Below are 23,241 nucleotides of genomic sequence, written 5' to 3' on the forward strand. Positions count from 1 at the left end.
GTAAAGACCGAATACCTTAGGGAGTGTTCGGCATCGCGAGTTCGGCCTTATATGCATCAGCTCCGAATCATTGTCTTTGGTCAAATGTTGGGTTTTCTCGGCTCCTATCTTTTGGTGCCTTACATTCCGCTTTACCGGCTAAGGTAGCACCAGGAGAACTACTGCGATTGTGCCCTGGTTCATCCGGACGAGCGCCTTAGTAGAGAAAGCCAAAAACTGACTGTCATGATATAGCGTGAGACTGGTCAACCACTTGATGACCTATCGGAATGCTAGAATTCCTCCGCCTTAACGAAGGGCAGTTTTCTGGCCAGGCATATACACACCCCGTGATCGGGAGAGTGTGGAGCCACCAGGGGCTATCTCGTAGCCCCACTGTCAAACTCCTATGGCTAAGTGAAAGTGTTAAAGCATTATAGTCCGGTTGCCTCGCTCGCTGCGCTATCACCTCCTTATCTGGACCAAGACGTTGGGTTAAGTGTGAACATGCGTTTTTTGCGAGCACCTCCGCATTATATGCGTGGGGGTTGAAGCTGACGGCTGCAATCTTTCAGGTTATACACATGTATATATAAACGGCCGCACAGGAGGTATCATACTACTTTCAGGCAAAAGTATAAACATAGCCTTATAAAAACTTCATAAAAGCATTATGTTTACAATGAGAATACATATCACTCAAACATAATATTTTTCGAGCACTGGGCCTCTATTAAACAAGCACCCTCGAGAACTTCCTCGAAATAGTGTTCGGCAGCCACACGGCCTATGGCCGAACCCTGCGCTGCAACATTGGTAGCGTCCATCTCCGCCCAGTATGCTTTAACACGGGCAAGGGCCATCCGCAAGCCTTCTATGCATGCCGACCTCTTCATTGCATTAATACGCGGCACCGCATCAAGGAACTGCTGCACTAAGCTGAAATAGCTGTTTGGTTTAGGCCCTTCCGGCCATAGATGATCCACAACAAACCTCATGGCGAGTCCGGACAACCTATTCAGTTCGGCCCATTCGGCAAGCTGGTCAGTCAAGGAAAGCGAACGCTCTGGAACGTGGAATTGCGTCCAGAACAGCTTGTCCACCTCACGATCTGTCTGACCTTGGAAGTACTTGGCCGCATCGGCAGCGCTCGCCGCCAAATCCATATACGCATCTGCCGAGCTCCACAGCCGATCCAGAGGGGCATACCGTGGATCTCTGAACTTCCTCCGTAACATGAAGGGTTTCCCAGCCGCAATATCCCTGGCTTCCCGCAGCTCCTCCTTCTTCGCCCTCATAGCAGAACGGGTGTCTTTGTCTGCCGTCGTGGCCTTCTCAAGGTCTGTTGCCTTCGCTTGGTTTTCTTTCTCAAGGACCCGGCAACGGTCGCCAGTGTCTTTCAATTCTATGGCCATCTTCTCCTGACTCTCGCAAAGTGCGGCCTTCTCGGCTTTCAACTCTTCGGCGGCCCTCAAAGCAGCCACATTACTAATCCTCGCTTGTTCCTTGGCTCGGGCAAGTTCCGCCCGCAAGGCTTCCACGGTGGCAGCTCCATCTGCAGTCACAACATATTAAAGATACTGGCATTATGCCGCTCTTACTATGTGGCATTCACCGGATAATAACACTTACCTTGTGCCTCGTCAAGCCTCTTGTTAACAAGCTCAATGTCGGCGTCTGTCGCGTCTAGTTGCCATTTTAATTGGGCAAACTCCCCAGTCCGGCTGGCCACCGGAGCTTCCACCACCTGCACATAGAGGCAGTTTGGTTATTGCCTGAGAGTACGATCCTCTGTTCGCCGCCGGTCTCGACGACAACCAGAGTCTCAGGGGCTACTATCTACATAGGGCACACCTAACATGTGCAGTACTATCACATATTATATCACATACCTCAAAGCCTGTCAGTAGACTCATAAAGGCTTCATGTAATCCTCTTTCAGCGGATGAGATTCTCTCCATCACCGTACCCATCAACATACGGTGCTCTTCTGAGATGGCCGCTCGCCCCACCAACTCCCTCAGAACGTCCGACCGCACACCAGGAGGTGTCGGACTCTTTCGTATGCTCTCTTCATGAGCCGGACATGGGGGACTTCTGGGGTCTACGGAACTATCTTCTGGCCTCACCGGATCCGGAGAGGCCCTCCGCGACGACACTTCGGGGTCGCCCGCTTCTGGAGCGGAGGAGTCCGGGGGAGGCGTTTCGCTCTCCATCATCTCCGGAAGAAGATCCCCCGAAGACGAACTCATTTGAGAGGGGCTGGGCCCGAACTGCAAGATATATGCGGTGGTTGTTTTCTCAGAGGAAAAAGATAGCATACTCTTACTATTAAAATATTTTGGATCACTTACGACTCATTGGAGGGCTGATCCCCTCGCGGACTTTGTGCGGCAAAAGCACCCTCCGAGGCAGGACCCTCTGCGGGAGACTTCTTCTCCCGTTTGGAGGCTTCGGCTTCCAGATCCTCAGAAGCAGTCCTTTTCCTCCCCCGGTCATCCTCCTTCGTGGAAACGCTCGTTCCCTCGGTCGGAATGGGTAGCGATGGGGGCCTGTGTTCGCCCGTATTATCCCCCTCGGTATCTTCCTTCAAGGGCTCCGGGCAAGGTGCGACCTCGAGCATCTTCTCCAATACCGGATTTTCCAAACCCTCAGGGAGGGGGGCCAAACACCGAATCATGTTCGCCTTCGTTAGCCAGTCCTGGTCAAAAGGCAAACTCTCAAAAATAACCTCGAATAAAAGACAGTGTGTTCGGCTAGAGGATTTCTTACTTGTTCGGCGGCGTGGTTACTGCTCAGGCCAACGTCCTCGGTGATATCCGGACATTCCACTTGAGGTCCGAAGAATGACTTGTACATCTCCTCGTGTGTCAGGCCGAGGAAACTTTGAATGGCACGTGATCCCCCTGGGTTGAACTCCCACAAGCGCAGGGGCTGGCGTTTGCAAGGCTGGACTTGGCGAACCATCATAACTTGTATTACCGCAGCCAAATTGAAATCTCCCTCGAAGAGATCTCGGATGCGGCTTTGCAACATAGGCACGTCCTTGGCTGGACCCCAGCTCAGACCCCTGTTGATCCATGACATCAGTTATGGTGGGGGCCCGAGCGGAAAGCGGGGGCAGCCGCCCACTTGGCACTTCTGGGAGCCATGACATAAAACCACTCCCGTTGCCATAATTCGGGCACCTCTGGAAAGGAACCTCTCGGCCATGGAGCTCCTGCCATCTTGCCTATTGATGCACCTCCACACGCGGCTTGTTGCCCCTCGATCATCTTCGGCTTTACTTCAAAGGTCTTGAGCCACAGGCCAAAGTGAGGGGTAACACGGAGGAAGGCCTCACATACGACAATAAATGTCGTGATGTGGAGGAAGGAGTCCAGGGCTAGATCGTGGAAATCTAACCCGTAATAGAACATCAAGCCCCTAACGATAGGATCCAGAGTGAGGCCTAGACCTCGGAGGAAGTGGGAGACGAACACAACATTCTCGTTGGGTTCGGGAGTAGGGATGACCTGCCCTCGAGCAGGCAGCCGATGCGACACCTCGGCGGTCAGATATCTGGCCTCCCTCAACTTCTTGATGTCCTCTTCCGTAACAGATGAGGGCGTCCATCGGCCTTGAAGGCTGGATCCGGACATGGTTGAAGATCCGGAGCACCTGACCTGGGCTTTGGGTGTTAGAACTCTAGGCGGGGGAAGGGTTTGATTGAGCACGGGAGGGAAAAAGCAAAAACCTTGTCCCCTTATAAAGAGGGTGAATATCAAGCGTCCTCTCCGTAGCTGTTTAGGGCTTACCTATAATCTAGGAGTCCTAGACACGGTTGGGTTACCCACGAACCGCATTAATGCGAATCCCGTAATTAGGGGAACATGATCTCCACTTCGGCAAGACGTGTCAAGGAACCGCCTCGCGTTATGTGTGGAGCTAGTTAAGAGAAACGGTTCGAATAATCATCGGGCCATGACATAACGTCATGCTGTCAAAACAAGCCAGCAAATTAGATCTGCAAAAAAACATTATTCTCTCTACGGTGAAATGTGGGACTTATTTTGCAGGGTCGGACACTATCCTCGTATTCAACTTCTTCTATAATGTATTCGGAGAAGGAACCCGCCTTGCAATGCCGAAGACAACTGCGCGCCGGACTCATCGTCATTGAAGCCTGGTTCAGGGGCTACTGAGGGAGTCCTGGATTAGGGGGTCTCCAGACAGCCGGACTATCTCCATTGGCCGGACTGTTAGACTATGAAGATACAAGATTGAAGACTTCGTCTCGTGTCCGGATGGGACTCTACTTGGCGTGGAAGGCAAGCTAGGCAATACGTATATGGATATCTCCTCCTTTGTAACTGACCTTGTGTAACCCTAACCCTCTCCGGTGTCTATATAAACCGAAGGGTTTTAGTCCGTAGGACAACAATCACAACATACAATCATACCGTAGGCTAGCTTCTAGGGTTTAGCCTCTCTGATCTCGTGGTAAATCTACTCTTGTAACACCCATATCTTCAATATTAATCAAGCAGGTCGTAGGGTTTTACCTCCATCAAGAGGGCCCGAACCTGGGTAAAACTTCGTGTCCCTTGCCTCCTGTTACCATCTGGCCTAGACGCACAGTTCGGGACCCTCTACCCGAGATCCGCCGGTTTTGACACCAACATCCGTTCTTCCGCGACGGTGAAAGGATGCCTTTCTCGCTTCAGAGGCATGTTCGAAAACTCAGATGATGACTGGGTCGCTGGGCTAGATGTTGAGTACACCACAGTCCTGGGATGAGAGAAGGATCTAAAGGACGAAGAGAGGAAGAAGCCCGCCGTGATCCAGGTTTGCGTACATAACGTTTGCTTGGTCTACCACATATGCCATGCCGACATTGAGTGCCAGGATTTTAAGAACTTCCTCAAGGACAAAACAGTGAAATTCATTACTGTAGACTTTAAGAACGACAAAGAAGTCCTGGGTCGGATAGGCCTCGTTGTAGGCAACCCCTTCGACCTCCAGAAGAATCGGCTGGTGCCCTCTCGTCAGCCTTCAATGCTGACCCTGGCAGGAGCCATGGTTCATCCTTCGTACCGTAAACTGGAGAAACCTCATTACACGTTTCATCGTCACGCATTGTAGCGGAATGTACTAGATATAGACCACATCCACTACGTTGCAATGGATGGCTACCTTTGTTTCGATATCTGCAAGGGTTGGATGAAGAGCAACAACCAAGTGTGCGGTTCAAGCAAAGAAGTATCGGCCAAGAGGAAGAGGGACAAGGACGAAGTCGAGGACGTGGACGTGGACGAGGACTCCGAGTAAGGTGGCAGTGTCGTTGCTCATGGTGGTTCTAAACTTCTAATGCAGTGTCTACCGTATTAGTTACATAGTTTAATTTCAGGTGTGCTTAGTTTAATTTGAGGGGTGTGTTGTGCTGAGCCCCCAGCAGAACTATGTTATGTTTCTTCTCGTTACTTTAACTCTTCAGTATGTACATACTACTAGTATTTCTTTAATAGAATTTAGCACCCCAATTAAGCACGTACTAGCTTTTTAATAGTACTATATGCATAATTTGGCGACGAGCGCTCTCTATATGTACCACCTTTTTTTAATTTCAATTTTTGCTCCATGGCACAATCCATCGATAGTACTACTGTACAAAAGTATACTTTATTAAAAGGCTAGAGTAATGTTCAGCACATATATAGCCAGTTAAATTCTCAACCTAGAACGACGTGCATGCCATGTAGTAAACCGATACGGAGGAAGTATAGTAAAAATGAGGTGATTTTACCGAGCGATCGGCGGGGGAGCATGGCCTGTCATGCGGTCCCACGTGTCATGATGTACCAAGGCGATGCGCGTGTCCCTCTTGAGGCAGAAGCAATACTACGTGGTTTGAGATGATGGCGAACCAAAGTGTGAAATAATGGTTGCTTCGTCCGTCTGGGAAGGTGCGGCATTGTGATTTGACGTCTCATTGCTCATTACTACTACTGGGCCGGTACGAGTGGGGTGCGTCCCCCCTGGTGTTCTACACTGTTATTTGGTGCTTGACACGTTGACCCGGTTGCTATATGTCCCACATGTCAGCGACAGGAAGTACAGAATTCATGAAAGGGAGCGTCGACAGAGGAGTATACTACAGAATTCATGAAAGGGAGCGACTTAGTTTTGGAAAAATATGTTTTTATACAGTACATACCCACTAGGGTTTATAGGGCTCATCTAAAAAATATTCGTTTTTCCGTTTGATAAGTCTCAATTCTACTATACTGCTAGTAGTACCATTACATGTTGGATTTCGAGGTGCGTTAGATCACCCGACGCAAGCAGCGTCAAGAGGAAACTAACCAATGCATGTACAAGTTCATGGAAATTTAGTGGTCATTCATGCATTCGTTCTAATTAATGCCTCGGTAAACATAACTTCTTGAGAAAAATGAGCATACTAATTACTTGTGCAAACTATGAAATTAATTCGACCACTCATTGTCTACCTTGGTTGGAGAGATTTTGAAATTGAGCCATAAACTGGAAAGGAGGGACCAGTAACTTTTGTCTCGATTACTATTGGTGGCCTTGTATAGATGCAAAATGTATTTTTATAGGGGCCTTGTATAAGTAAATGGAGGGAGTACTAACCAAAGTACGTAGTAGGGACGAGGAGTAAACGGAGGGAGTAGTAAAATTTTCTCCTCGTGCTGCGAGCCACCGCGTGCGTGGGCGAGGGAGCGGGCGTAAAGGCGTAAAGTAGTAGTAGTAGTAGTAGTAGTAGTAGTAGTAGTAGTAGTAGTAGTAGTAGTAGTAGTAGTAGTAGTAGTAGTAGTAGTAGTAGTACTCGTAAGCAAGCTTCACCTCATCCTACGAGCCACCGCGCCCGTGGGCGGGGGAGACGGCGTACTAAGCAAGCTTCTCCTCGTTCTGTGAGTTGACGGGACACATCAAAAGTACTCTAGTGTATAGAGCCTTGCCTCTAAGGTAGGCCCACATGGTTTGCCTCTTTTTTAATTTAACATAACGCGTCAAGTCGCAATTTGTTTGTTCACCCATGGTAGATGATCCTCCCTCCACCAAGTGGACAACCAGTACACGTGCCAAATTACCACGTGGGCTGCCTTTTTCATATAGAAATGAGCTCCACCATGTACCCGCACGGGTGTGGTTGGGAAAGAGACGGGAGTACGTGCGCCGTGCGTGCACCTCTTCTCTTCGTGCATGTCCCCCACCTACGTGGGTGTGTGTGAGAGAGATACAAACTTAGACATAATGCACCGTCCATCCCCATGCCTCCGCCCAGCCCGACCACCAGTCACCACCACGCCCCACTCCTCCTCACCTTATCTCTCATCTTTCTCCCTCCATTTTTATATACAAGGGGCCACTATCAAAATTACAATTTGCAGATATACAAGGCCGCTAACACTAATCGATGTGATATTAATGGTGTTTGCCTCGTGGTACTAGCAAAGGAGGACATTAATTATCCCTTGCATGCATGCGGGAGTTTGTAAAAAATGCATCTTGATGTTCCGTGCAATGCACGGGCATCTTGCTAGTCCATGAAAACAACACATGACAAAATTCCACGGCGAACGAGGGATTTGAATCTGTTGGGAGGGGCTGTTTGGATCTTGCCCGGGGTAGCCAAAATATTGGCGACCCTTTTGTCCACCGGTGCCTTTGCCACCGATGAACGAGGAATGGCTTGGGTGCTCATGCTGTCATGCATCCTCCAGCGCGCACGTTGGAGACGAGCTCGCACAAGCTGTGTTTTTTTGTCCCACAACGCCGCCCACAGACCGATCGGCGACCCGCAAATTACGCCATCCAACCGTAGCCGCACACATTATGACAGCAACTCAACCAACCGGACGAAATTCACGCAAACACGTAGACAAACTGATATTTCATATAAACAACAACGGAAATCATATAAAATACCGGATTTTCATACAAACATGACGGATTTCATTACATTCAAGTGAACTACGAGGTGCTAGTTCTGGACAGCACAGGTATATAATACCTGGCCTAAATGGTCGCCCCCGATTGATTTGTGTTCGTCATGTCCGGCAGCACGATCACCGGACTGTCGGGAGCCCCGGAGGTATATGCTTCAGCGCAAAGGACGGCTCGCTTCCCCATGGCCCAACTGATATCATTGGCTGGTGCCAAAGATGATGGTGGCCGGCACCGGTTCGAGTTCACCATCGGCCACTACTTCGCCATGGCCGGCACCGGCTCGAGTTCATCCTAACATTCCCCTCTTTCGTGGAGCCCATGCGGGGTCGACGAAGGTCCTCACAACAAAAGGATCCGGCAAAACACCTGATGTGTACACCGGCGTCGCCTTCGCGGTGGCCTTCATGGGACCCAAGCGGCGGCGGCCTCCCGTGTTCTACTTCTCCTTGATGATGGCGGCGGACGCGGAGGCACTGGCTACTGACTCGTCGCTCTCCGCGCACCTGGCTTCTATCGCTGCTTGCATGGCGCGGCCACCGGCATGGGAGTCTCGGCCACAGAAACGGGAGACGCAGTATGAGGCGGCGGCATGGACGGCAGCAACGACGCCCGTGCGCCGCTCCTCGTCGAGCTGGCCTGGAGCGGCGAGTTGCTGAACCGTGCGCCGGCTTGGGGCGGCAACTGGCTCTGTCGGGCGAGGGGAGGGAGGTGGATCAGCGAGCTGCATAGCTCGTATCCGGTGGGCTACCCAGCCAGCTTGGATGCGGAATAACTACTCTTCGTAAGCCATTGTAAGAGCGGACAAAATTGTGGAGGAGATAGGGGAGCGGCGAAGGTGTGCGATTCTTGGCCGGTGTTTGGCCTCGTTTAAATAGGACATTAAATAGACGGCGGACGGGAGGAGCTCGGCCGCGGCCCGGTCATGAACGGACGTGTGTCCAGAGTGGGTTTCTCGGCTTCCACACAGGCGGGTGTCATGGAGGCGTTTGAATGCGGCACGGAGGCTTGTTCAGCCGGGCGTGCCACGAGTGGCGCCCTCGACTCTGACCTAGGACACCGCGTTGTTCTTCCACTGACGTGTGGGCTCTTTGGGTGCATGGCCTGCATGTCAGTGACCCAACGCAGGCAGCGCACAGCAGAGGAACCTTTGGTGGGCCAGGGTGGTCAGAAGCAGGCATTTCATAAACCGATGATTGTTCATTGAGTGTGACGTCATCTTTTTCATGTAGATAAGCCTACTATGTTGATAACCCGTTCGATACATTGTGATTCATAAAGACCGCTGCAAACATCAATGTTCTGCTTATCACAGATAAGATTGATTAATACCCGTAACAATCCATGTCCTTAACAAAGGGTGCATGCACATATAGGTTGAGCGTGTGTCTTGTGTCATGTGTTGTGTGCATGGAGGCGTACAAGTGTTGCGTGCGTGCAAGGGTACGTTTCAGTGTTGCATGCATGGGTGCGTACGTGCATGTGTTCGTGAGTGCATGTGTACGTGTCAGTGTTGCACGCCAGCATGCATGCGTGTGTACGTGTCAGTGTTGCACGCCTACATGCGTGCGTGCATGTGTACGTGCGGGGTGAGGCTACATGTCAGTCGACTGACTTTTTCATCTCTGGTCATTAGATTTTCCAGCCGTTGGATACGAAATCAAGGGCCTCCAGTTTATCATCAAACTCCACCCCCCCTGAGCCGCCAGCCACCACCGGCCGAACCGCCAGCCCCCGCCACCCGCGGCCAGCCCGCCCTCCCCGAAACCACTCCCCACCGCCGGTCCGCCGCCACACCGGCCATCCTCTCTATGCCCCCCCCCCCCCCCGCCGAGCTTTTTCTCCGGGGATCCCCACCCCACCGCCCAATGAATGCCCCCCTAACCACCGGTGACTGCCAACCAGAGGTCTCACGACTTCAAATACCCACTGACCACTAATTTATTACCATTTCTGTCCTTCATATACGCGATGACGGGTGGGCCATATGGTAATGTGCGCTGCTGAATGTGGACCGTTTGACTGGTCAATTGATCGTGTTATCAACAAATTACGGAGCTGTATGGTGAGCCAGTGACCGTATGATCACCCTAAAATGTACTCCTATTTTATTAACACAGTACAGACTCAAACTACCATTTCTTTCTTTCATATACGGGCTGACAGGTGGGCCCCATGGTTACGCGCCCCGATGGTGCAACACTAGTTGCGCCGCGTGGAACGTTTGACTGGTCAATTGATTGTGTCATCAACAAAATACGGAGTTGTACGGGTGAGCCAGTGACCGTATAATCATGATATGTATTTGTTTAACACGGTACAGACGCAAGGGCTCATATATACGCGCAAGCACTCACCGCTATAAGCGCACACACGCGAACCCTACCCCTATCAGCACCTTCGAGAGAGTGGGCCAGCATATATGATCTTGAGATTTTACGAAGTCACCATAGATGCCTCATAGTCGAGTGGAACGTCTCCTCCCACTGAACGTACATCGCCGGAAAATACTGAAATTAACACAAGATAAATGCGAGCACCGGGACTTTAACCTTGGTGGGCTCGAGAAACCACTGTCCTCTAACCATCCAACCACATGTTGGTTAGCACGACAAAATGTATGTGGTGGCCATGATGAGCTTATTCTGAAGTCCACTGACCATATCATGCTTTCGCTTCAAATACAATGACCATAAGTGTCGTCAACAAATACGGAGCACGCATCAAATGCAAAGTCCGTCAGTGTCATCAACAAAATATGGAGACGTATCGTGAGCTAGATACCGTTGTACTATTGTATATGCTTATTTTCTTAGTGGCCGATTGCATGTGTGGTGTGGTGGGCACATCATTTCTAGTTGTGGTGGGTCAACATGAAGACTCATGGGTCGGTTCCATCCTGCGCCACATATAGGTTGGACCGAGACGTGTTATACGAAGACACATGTGGATGACTCGGCGTACAACACGAAGCTACCAGAGTCGCGGAGGACTCTATCCCCACTGGTGATAAGCCAACTATATATGATTTGTAACCCTAGGCCCTTAGTATGTTATACAAGCTTGGGGGATAGTTCGTCGATAGTATACACACACGCACAATGCCTGGTATTCACGTGTACTTTGTACACACCCCTATCACTAATATACAGTACCAGGAGTAGGCTCTTTCTTCAACTGCAAGGGTCCGATCCGAACTAGGGTAAAACTTTGCCTCGTATTACCATCCAACCTAATAGCCAGGGATATCCTACCGAATGATATGATGAAATCATATCTGCCAACTACTAAGAGAGAGGTGTGTCGGGGGGGCAATGTGTGCGAGAGAGGCCTAAAGATAATGTGCGTGCGGGAGACACGTAGGCACATATATGTGCGTATAGAGAGCTAGTAGAGACCGTGCATGTGTATATATGCATGTGAGAGAAATAGTGTTTCCAACTGAGATTAGTGAAAAGAGTGGTACATAGTAGTCAGAAAGAGAGAGAGACAGAGAGAGAGAGACAGAGAGAGACAGAGAGAGCATGTGTGTGAGACACTCTGACACCCTAAGAGAGATTGTGAGCATGTGTGAAAGAGAAATGCCGATGCATATAAAGTGTGTGCACTTATGCGTTAGATAGAGAGATATATAACGCATTTGTGAGAACGGGGCGAGGCATAGTGCATCTACGTGTAAAAGGCGGTTCTACACATTAAATTAAAATATAAATGGCATTATTATTTTTGGATGAGATCATGAATTTTGCAATTTGCGTATGGACGAAAATCGGTCTATCAGACACCCATACTCTATTGAATTCTAGCATGTGCATGTGTTTATTTCATATTATCGATCCATAGAGTGAGAACAGTTTGAAATACAGGCAATGGATGCTTTTGCAATTCATATATAAACATTAATTAGTGCACTCCATGTTGTTAGTGTGAAGCATTTTATATATTTGTCACTTGCATTGATACATTCCAAATTGCTAGCTATGAAATAGAATACATGTCAAATTCAACATAAAGGGGGTTTTGAAGATTCGAATTCATAGGAAGTGCATTCATCTATTTGAACCCGAGATAGTGGCATTTGTAAATCAGATGTAAAAGGGGGCATCAATCTTTGTTGTGAGTTTGAACATGCTATATATATTCATACGCATATCTAACTTTTTTTTGCAACCAAGGAGATTATATCTGGAACCATGCATGAACTGAGGTAAGTTGCATATTTTTTAATATATACTGGTGTACAATGTATATTCAAATGTACCCCCTTAATTCCAAAATAATCGTAGCTTTAGGATTTTCAAGAGTAAAGATTTGTGAAGTTTGACAAATCCTGAAAGTTCAATTCAAGAGAACCGAAAACGTTAATGCTTCTGCTCCCGAATATTGAACGAAGCGCCAAATAGGCCTCTGGTCACCCGAAACCGCGCGAGACTAATGTTTTGGTGGTAGGAAATTACCGTCCTGACTCTGGCCCGTGTAGCCTATCGGCCTGATGTCCAAAGGTCTAAACCGGGTAGGTTTGTAACTTCACCAAGACGCCAGTCTCAACCGCCTCCGAGAAGCATTCATACGCCATGGGCGCCTACCCATGCGCTCGGCCGAAATCTATCCCGCCCACATTTGGGACACCTGACATGACTGTCCTACCCCCAACCCGCAATCTGTCCGAAATTTTAGATGGGGGCAAAGTTTGTAACTTTCCCCAAAATTCAAACAAGCGCGTCTCAAACCGAAACATTGTTCCCCCTTAGTTCCCCGCCTCCCTCCATTTCCCCATTCATACTCCGTGGGCGCGAAAACGCCCTCTCCACCAGCCACGAAACCCCAGCCTCCTCCGTCCTCCACCCCATAGCGGCCAATCCACCGACGCCCTCCTCCATCACGCCGGAGTCAGTACCCCGACGTTGTCGTCCAACGCAACCGCAACCGCAATGCCCTCAAGGACTTAGCAACTGAAGCCGAGGTAGAGCTGCCTCCACGAGCCGACGCCGACGTGCGCCGTACCAGAACCACTCCGACCACGCCGTCATGCGCCTCACTATTGCGGCTCCACTGTCGCAACCGTCCACCACACCGAAGCTGTTCCCGCTATGTCGTCGTTCACCGCCTCAGATCTGCTTCCCCGCCGCCGACAGACGGCCACCGCACCACACTCAACAACTTGGCCATGGGTTCGTCCAAGGCTGCACCGTCCTCCACAACTTCTAGTTTCCGACGAAGAACAAGAAGATCGTCGGAAAAATAGAAGGAGGACACAACACTGCCAGCAGATAGAGGTACTCCTCTTCCCTTATTCGTGCAAATCTTACGTCTCCGCTCACACCGTATTCATCCCACGAAAGAAACTAGTTGAGCGCTTCTTACTGCATCTTCTTCGTGATACTAAATGCACAAGGTTTCCTCCCTTTTACTATTTCACCTTTGCTAGAGGTCAGTAGCTCGCCTGGATTTCAATTCAGGGTTAGTCGAACCGCAATTAAAAGAAGCAGCACCCGCTTAGGCGCGCGGAGCACCTAGTCCGCCTGTTTCCCGGGGAAGCGGCGCATCGGTGTCTATCATAGGGGTGTGGGGCGTAGGAGCTGCTTGCGCCCGATATGGAGGTCGGCGGGGCTTGAATGGATGGCCGGGGGGGCGGTGCCAAGCACGGCAGTGCGGTGAGGTCGAGGGGAGGGCGCGGGCAGGGGAGGAATACTGGGCCGGTGGTCGCTGGCGTTTCGAGGAAGATCGTCAACACTGACTGGCTGGAGGTAGATGAAGGCGATCTGCCCGTTCTTTGTACATCGGACGGTGCAGAAAAAATGGACTGACCTATTTGCTTTCAATCGACTGTTATTTTCATAGAATCCTGTAGTAATTTAGTGTGCCATGCATGTTGTAGAGCTATCATATGTCTCCCGTCATTTAGTTCTTACCGACCTGCTATCTGCTACCTTTACACTATACTAATTGTGCACACACTTCACCCATACTCACACTATTGTTTTTTATGCATGGGTATTTCAGACTCTGACGTAGTGTTGATGAATGCAGAAAAGAAAAGACAGAAGTCGCTCCAGTGTAATTCAAAGATAAGCACTAAGCGTTTTAGCGCTCTAATTGGTGCAGTGTCAACAGTTGGGGACAGTAAATGTAGCTCTGCAGTTGATGATTGCAATTGCCACACACAACCATCCTAGGTGCTTGCTTTAACTTCGCGCTGTCAAATTTGGTTGCATGTTGCATATGGTGTCTAGCTTGTATTGCTTCCAATTTGGTTAAATTGCATCTGCTTACTTTACACATTATACCTTTGATAATGACATGCCTTCCTTTTTTTGATACATACTACATATGTCTATTAACCATGTTCGTACATCAAACTAATGCTCTTTTGTATCCCTCGTCAATCACTTATGATGAAACAGTCACCCGAGTGGGTTACTGTGAGACGCCCTACTCGTTTAAAGAGTGGAGTGTCATCCTCCCCACATGATTCTCGAGAAACAGCAAGGCTAAATGAAGATAGTCAACGTAACTCTCTAGTTGATCGCCGCAATTCCCCCACACCACCATCGCAGGTGCTTGCTCTTACTTGGCAGTGTGATATGTGGTTGCATGTTGCATATGGTGTCTACCTTGTAATTCTTCTAATTAGGGTAAATTGCATCTGCTTAGTTAACACATTATACCTGTGAATATGACATGTCTTCCTGTTTTTGGTACATACTACATCTTTCTATTAACCATGTTCTTACATCAAACTACTTTTCTTGTGTATCCCTCATCAATGCTCCTAATTTGTTAAATTGCATCTCCTTAGCTTACACATTATACATGTGAATATGACACGCCTTCCTGTTTTTGGTACATACTACATCTGCCTATCACACCATGTTCTTACATCAAACTACTGTTCTTGTGTATCCTGCGTCTATCGCTTATGATGAGACAGTCACGCGCGTGGGTTAATATGAGACGCAATACTCTTATAAAGAATGCAATTTCATCCTCTCCACATGATTCTCAAGAAACAGCAAGCCTAAATGAAGATATTGAACGTAGCTCTGTACCTGAATACCGCACTTCCCCTACACCACCATCACAGGTGCTTGCTCTAACTTCGCAGTGTGATATGTGGTTGCATGTTGCATACGGTGTCTAGCTTGTAATGCTTCTAATTAGGGTAAATTGCATCTGCTTAGTTTACACACTATACCTGTGAATATGACATGCCTTCCTATTTTTGGTACACACTACATCTATGTGTTAACGTTGTTCTTACATGAAACTACATCTCTTTTGTATCCTGCATCAATCACTTACGATGAGTCACCTTTATTCGTTGCATATTGCATATTATTTCTAGCCTGTTGCCATGTATTGCTTCTAATTTGGTCAAATACATTTGTTAGGGCACCCTTTTAATTTGGCAGAGTGATATTGGTTTCATCTTTCATATGGTTTCTAGCTTGCATCGATTCTAACAAGTTCAAGCACCTTGTGCTTAGTTTACACTTTATACATCATACATGCCAATATGCCACGCCGTCCTATTTTTCATACATATTCCATCCTCCTATCATGCGGCTGCCTTACATGAAAGTAGTGTTCGTCAGTATCATGCATCAATGAGTTCTGAAGAGCAAATTTTATTCCTTTTTCTTGTGGGTTTGACTTGACAAGGCAAAATCAAGAAATAGGAAGGAAAAGAGTAAGGAAGGTGATGATGGTGGTCCTCTGCAGCAACGTAAACGGAGCATCTGTACCGATTATCCTTGTACTGATAGTGCATTACAAGGTCCAATCTCCGCTCCCCTACTCCACCATCCAAGGTGCTTGCTCTAACTTGGCAGTGTGATATCTGGTTGCATGTTTCATATGGCGTCTAGCTCGTATTGCTCCTAATTAGTGTAAACTGTATCTACTTAGCTTACACATGATACATGTGAATATGACATGCTTTCCTGTTTTTGGTACATACTATATCTGTCTATCACACCATGTTCTTACATGAAACTACTCTTCTTGTGTATCCTGCATCAGTCACTTATGATGGGACACCTTTAAGTTGGCAGTGTGATATTGGTTTGCGTCTTGAATATGATTTCTAGCATGTATTGCTTCTAGTTTGATGAACGCCACCTATGACGAGACAGTTTTAACTTGGCAGAGTGATATTGATTGCACCTTCCATATGGTGTCTTCCAGTGTTTCTAATTTGTTGAAGTGCCTTCTGCTTAGTTACCACATCATAGGTTTGAATAAGTCAAGCCGTCCATTTTTTCGTACATATTCCATCCTTGTATCATGACTTTGCCTTTCATCAAAGTAGTGTTCGTCAGTATCATGCATGAATGAGTTCTGAAGAGCGAATGATATTCCTTTTTCTTGTTGGTATGACCTCACAATGCAAAATCAATAAAGCTGAAGGAAATTGGCAAGGCATTGGATGATGGTGGTCCTTCCGAGCAACTGAAACAGAGGTTCTCTACAGATTCTACTCTGCCATCCTCCCAACAAGATTCACAAGACAACACAAGGCTAGACAGTCAACGTAGTTGTGTAGATGATGAGCACATCTCCCCTACTCCACCATCACAGGTGCTTGCTCTAACTTGGCACTATTATATGTGGTTGCATGTTGCGTATGATGTCTAGCTTGTATTGCTTCTAACTTTGTTGAATTGCATCTGCTTACTTTACACATAATGCCTGTGAATATGACATGTGTTCCTGTTTCTACATCAGACTACTATTCTTGCATATCCCGCATCAGTCACTTATGATAAGGCACCTTTAAGTCGCCACTGTGATATTGGTTGTGTCTTGCATATGATTTCTAGCATGTACTTCTTCTAATTTGTTGAAACGCCATACAGTTTGACCTTGGCAGAGTGATATTGGTTGCATCATTCATATGGTGTCTAGCTTGGAGTGATTCTAATTTGTTGAAATGCCTTCTGCTTAGTTACCACATCATAGGTGTGAATATGTCACACCATCCTGTTTTTCATACATATTCCATCCTCACATCATGTGTTTGCCTTTCATCCGAGTAGTGTTCGTCAGTATCATGCATGAATGAGTTCTGAAGAGCGAATTTTATTCCTTTTTCTTATTGGTTTGACTTCACAATGCAAAATCATTACAGCTAAAGGAAATTAGTCCGGCAGTGGATGATGGTGGTCCTTCGGAGCAACTCAAACAGGGGGTCTCTACAGATTCTACTCCGCCGTCCTCCCAACAAGATTCGCAAGACAACACAAGGCTGGACAGTCAACGTAGCCGTGTAGATGATGAGCACATCTCCCCTACTCCACCATCACAGGTGCTTGCTCTAACTTGACACTATTATATGTGGTTGCATGTTGCGTATGATGTCTAGCTTGTATTGCTTCTAACTTGAATTGCATCTGCTTACTTTACACATAATGCCTGTGAATATGACACGTGTTCCTGTTTCTAGAACATACGTGTACATGATGAGCACATCTCCCCTACTCCACCATCACAGGTGCTTGCTCTTACTTGGAACTGTTATACATGGTTGCGTTTTCCGTATGATGTCTAGTTTGTATTGCTTCTGATTATGTTGAATTGCATCTGCGTAGCTTACAACTTATACCTGCAACAATCACTTACCCATAAGACACATTTAACTTGGGACTGTGATGTAGGTTGCATCTTGCATTGTCTTCTAGCTTGTACTGCTTCTAATTTCTTGAAATGGCACTTACGACGAGACACTTTTTACCTGATAGAGTGATATTGGTTGCATGTTCATATGGTGCCTAGCTTTCATTTCTTCTAATTTGTTGAAATGCCTTCCGCTTACTATTTTTTCATACATATTCCACCCCCTATTGTACGTGTGAATATGAAATGCTGTCTTTTTTGTATATATTCCATCCTCCTATCCTGCGCTTGCCTTACATCAAAGTAGTGTTTGTCTGTATCATGCATCAACCAGTTATGCAGAGCTAATTTTATTCATCTTCTTGTGGTTTTGACTTCATAAGGCAATATCAGAAAATAGGAATGAAAATAGTAAGTTAGAGGATGTTGGTGGTCCTCCGCACCGACACAAACAGAGACTCTCTAGATTTGCCACTGCTACTGCTAATGAAGTTGAAGTCCCAAGTCTACATGATGAGTTCATCTCCTGTACTCCACCATCGCAGGTGCTTGCTCTAAGTTGACAGTGTGATAATTGGTTTCATGTTGCATATGTTGTCTAGCCTGTATTTCTTCTATTTTGATTAAATTGCACCTGCTGAGTTTATAAGTTATACATGTGCATATGACATGGCTTTCTGTGTCTAGAATACACTGCATCTATCTATCATACCACGTTCTTACATCAAAGTACTGTTGTTGTGTATCCCGCATCAGTCACTCATGATTGGACGCTTTTAACATGGCAGTTTGATAGTGGTTGCATCTTGCATTGATTTCTACATTGTACTGCTTCTAATTTTTCGAATTGCCACTTATGACAAGACACTTTTAACTTGGCAGAGTAATATTGGTTGCATCTTTCATATGGTGTCTAGCTTGCATTACTTCTATTTTCTTGAAAATCCTTCTGCTTAGTTTGCACATCGTAGTTGTGAATATGTCATGTCGTCCTGTTTTTCTTACATATTCCATCCTTATACGGTTGTCTTACATCAAAGTATTGCTTGTATGTATCATGCATCAATGAGTTCTGAAGAGTGATTTTATTCTTTTGTGTTGTGGGTACAGCTTGACATGGGAAAGTCAAAAAAGAGCAAGGAAAATAATATAGTAGGGAGTGCTGTTACTCGTCGGGTGAAATGGAAAAGGTTTTGCCGTCAAGATTCTGCTGGTACTTATAGTGCAGTAGAAGGTCCAAGTCCACCGGCTAAATCTACAAACACAGTATCACCTGCTCCACCAGCTGCAGCATCCGCTTCAACTGTACCAGCATCTCAACCAGTTACTCGTTCGTTTGCTCCGGAATTGACCAGTTCCCAAGCTGCCTTCACACCTAACACTACTTCCGAAGCACTGCCGACACAACAGGACTTGGCAAGGTCAGATGAACCTCATGAGCATCAACACCAAGACGGTACCTGATCGAGTCAAGTTGCAGTTGCATGCTCCTTTGTATGTACTCTCACAGTTTGATGTACACTAACACTTTCCATATTCGTTGTTGAACTAGCACCACGGCGCAAGCGGAAACAGACATCAGGGATAATGCTTGACAGATTAACAAAATCTAAAGGAGGGAGAATGGAGATCCATTTTGAGGCAGGTTTAAAAAGGCCACGTGATGCTACAGAGTCAGCCAAGTTAGTATCAGAGGCAGCCGTTGCCATTAGGTGTCATGCACGTATCCTCCCAACGTGGATCCAGTACAGGAATGAGAAAGACAATACCCAGTTTAACACCTTCCTTCACCATTTATCCGTAAGTAATGTTATTCATCACAATTAGTAATATTGTCTTGCTCTGTCCCATACTTTCTAGCTTCCTCCTAATAAAACTCACATTCTTTTTTCAATAGATGAGGTTCAAGTTGGATCCGAAAGATGATGCAACTAAACAAGCATGCACTCATGTTTTTCAGTCTGCTCTGTGACAGTATCGGTACCACCTTAGAAAATCTCACTTTGAAGGCAAGGCTAACAATGAAATCGCCCAAACATCTCCAGTGGAATATATTACAGATGAAGACTGGACAGCCCTCGTTAAACACTGGTCTGATCCAAAGTATCAGGTAGGCTATATGTATTTGATCAGACCACATATTGAACTTGTATTTATGTATGTGCCTTACAAGTGTATCTTCTTCGAGGCTAACTGTTTGAAGAACAAAACCAACCGTTCTAAAGTGAAATTCCAACAGACAACAGGATCTCGTAGCTATATTGCACACTGTGAGGCTCTTGTAAATAGCTGCTACTTCCTTCTTTTTTTGTGCCATATTATCGTATCTATATTGACTTGTTCCAAATATAGAGGAAAGCCCGTGCGGACCAAAAATAACCTGAACCAAATGCAGTGCAAATCTTCAAGGATTGCCACACCAGCAATATGAAGGGCATGAGCACACCAGTTCAAGCCGTTGTTGTAAGTCCTTACTCCTCCTGCCTTGAACTGATTGGTACTGTGACGTGTTCATTTAACTACTTGGTTTGCAGCCAATTTCAGTTACTCTGTTCACTTTTATTCACGGTTGTCTTAACGTATCATTTCACCTTACATGGTTTAAAAGAGATGAAGGATATTCTTTTGGTCTTGATCTGTAATCTAGTTGTTATGTTCACGTGCGCACACAATGATAAAATAGCCTGTTTGTTTTATATCTATTTGCCCATGATATGAATGATGTCATACTATGTTCATCCTACTTTAAACCATGTCTCTTTATCCTTAGATGTCAACGAATGTGAGGAAATAGACAGTACAATAGGCATGCTACATGGACATATGTTCCGAAAGTGATTTTATTATGTAGTTGGCACTACAATACATGCTAATGTATTACAATAGTTCACCAAAATAAGTTGTGTATAAATGTTTAACCTACTTTGTTTGTCTTTGTGTCATTAGTAACTTATCTGGTACACTGATCTACAAGTTCAAACTTTCAGGAAGCTATGGAACAAATGATTGAACAGCCAGAACCACCTGAAGGTGACAAGGCTACTACAGGCACAATGTCACCTCTTGCTGCAGTGCGTCAGTATCTCTCCACTAACAGTGCAAAAAGCAACTTCCTGCGTAATTCTGGGTTGGTTGTCCAGGTAACCTCGTCCAAATCGCCTACTAAACAAAATCTTCCTGCTAGACAGAGTGATATATCTATGCTCCAGACACAAGTCCAATCCCTAATGGACGTTGTTTCGGAAACAAGAATAGTGGTTGAGAAATGCCGTCAAGATATGAATGGTTTTGAAACCAGACTATCAGACATTTGCTTCATTGTTCAAGAGCAATGGTGGAAAAAGGTGGAGATCGTGCTGCTCCATCAGATTCTACAGCCTGAAACATCAGCACTCAGGTCAAATGATCTGTGCTTCTATACATCTGATGGTGCTTTTATCTAGAAGGACTGTAAACTTTACGCCAACAGGCCTTTTGTTGTATGGTTGGAATTTATTTTGTTGTGATACAACATTTATGATGCTGCCTCAGGCTGCAGTAATTACGACGCTATTTTTGTGTAGTGTAGGTTTATCTTAGTAATGTATTCGGCCGAAAGCTTCGTAGGAGCCCAACATGCCAACATTCGTCGGGCCCATTCCAATTGGGCTAAAAACGATTATGGGCCGAAATTGGCATGTAGCCCACTAAAAATATCTGGGCCTAAATCAGCATAAGCTTTCATATTTTTCTGGTAGGCATGTGCCCATAGTGGGCCTTTAACAGGCCTAAACATAATTTGGGCCCTCGGTAAAAATAGGCCGTTTACAGGTGTAAATGTCCCGAGCCCATAAAAAACATGGGCCTTTAATAGACCGAAAGTGAGACTGGGCCTTGATTGTGCCAAATAACCCACTGGACTTAGCAGGCCGAAATGGTGGCCCATTTACGATGCGGATCTTTGACAGGCCGAAATTTGGATGGGCCGTAAATGCGCCGACCTAATACACGGGCCTTTAACAGGCCGGAACTTCGGTCGGGCTAGATTATCGTCATTTTTATATGGGTCGTTAATGGTCCCGATATGATGTTGGGCCACATATGGCCCATGGTTTACGTCCGGCGTTAACAAGCCAAAAATGATAACATGCTGAAAGTGGCCCAAAGCTATAGTGGGCCTCTAACAAGTCGAATGTCAGACATGGCCGAATATGACCCAAATCCTTCACGGTCGTTTATGGGCCGAAAGTTTTGATGGCCTGTAAATGGGCCCAAATGAAGCCGGACCTTTAATAGGCCGGAAATACACCGGGCCATAATTCAGCCCAATTACTTAGCGGACTGTTAACGGGCTAGAAGTGACCATGGGCCGCGTTGATGACAAGTTTAGGACAGGCCGTTGACAGGCCGATTTGACAGAGAATGTTGGGCCTTTAGCTGGGCCGGCCCATTATGGTCTAGAGAATCTTGTGGGCCTTTAGCTGGGCCGGCCCATTGTGGTCCGCAAAATCTTGTGGGCCTTTAGCTGGGCCGGCCCATTATGGTCTGCAAAATCATGTGGGCCTTTAGCTGGGCCGGCCCGTTATGGTCCGCCAAATTTTGTGGGCCTTTAGCTGGGCCGGCCCATTATGGTCCGCTAAATCTTATGGGCCTTCGGTTGGGCCGGCCCATTTAAACTTTGTGGGCCACTTTTGGGCCGGTCCACGTGTCAACATATCATAGGCCCATCTCGACCGTTGGATGAGTGACACCTGTGCCAATGCGGAGCTGACGCGTGGATCCGTCAGCCAATGAGAATTTTACACGTGGAAAATCAGCATTGGTCGTGGCTGTTAACGGGTTATCGGATCCAAAATCCGACCCGATAACTTAACGACGTTCCGTTATGGTGCATGCCACGTGTTGGTCACCCTTGACAAAAGCACTTCTGTGACGCGCGATTTATCATCATGGAAGTGGACACTTCCGTGATGATAATTTTGGCAATGTCATGGAACACTTCTACGACAGCACAGGTATGACTATCTTGAATCTGTCATAAATTTGTCATGGATGTACATGCATGACAGAAAACGCGACCTACTGTGACAAACACGTATCATCAGGGAAGTGTATTTTTTGTAGTGAGGGCAAGTGTATGGATATCAGGGAGGCTGGAATCCCCAGATGCAGCAGATGCCACAATGGGTGAACCGGCAGCAGTTCCCCTTACAATATTTGCCCCCTACCCAGGTTTTCCCTCAGCAATTCAACCCTCAGATGCAGCAGGTCCAGTTTGGAGGAAGTGGGTCATCTACTGGAGGAAGTGTGCAGAATAGCTAGCGGGATTCCAGCAAGAACAAGAAAAAGAAGAACCAAAGGAACAAGCAGGCAGCTGCTACTACTGCTAGTGATGAATCCTCCTCCTTTAATGTGGATCATAAGTTCATTGGGGCTATTTACTACAACTGTGGTCTCCCAGGCCACTTTGTGGGAATGTGTCCCACCCCAAAGCTATGTTTCATTTGCAAGACCCCTGTCCATCACATGGATGCATGTGCCACCTGGTACAAACCCTACCCTGCTGCCATGTACTGGGGGAGTGCCAACAATGGACTAGGCTTCTTTTCATATTGAAACTGGTGGCAAGGAAGACTGTGAGTTGCTGCATTTTGGGAATGTTGGACTTGTTTTAATAGAAAAAGGAGAGATTACTGAAAAAGAGCTGGGCATTTG

The sequence above is a fragment of the Triticum urartu genome, chromosome 5, assembly GCF_003073215.2.
Source record: "Triticum urartu cultivar G1812 chromosome 5, Tu2.1, whole genome shotgun sequence".
In the NCBI taxonomy this organism is placed as follows: domain Eukaryota; kingdom Viridiplantae; phylum Streptophyta; class Magnoliopsida; order Poales; family Poaceae; genus Triticum; species Triticum urartu.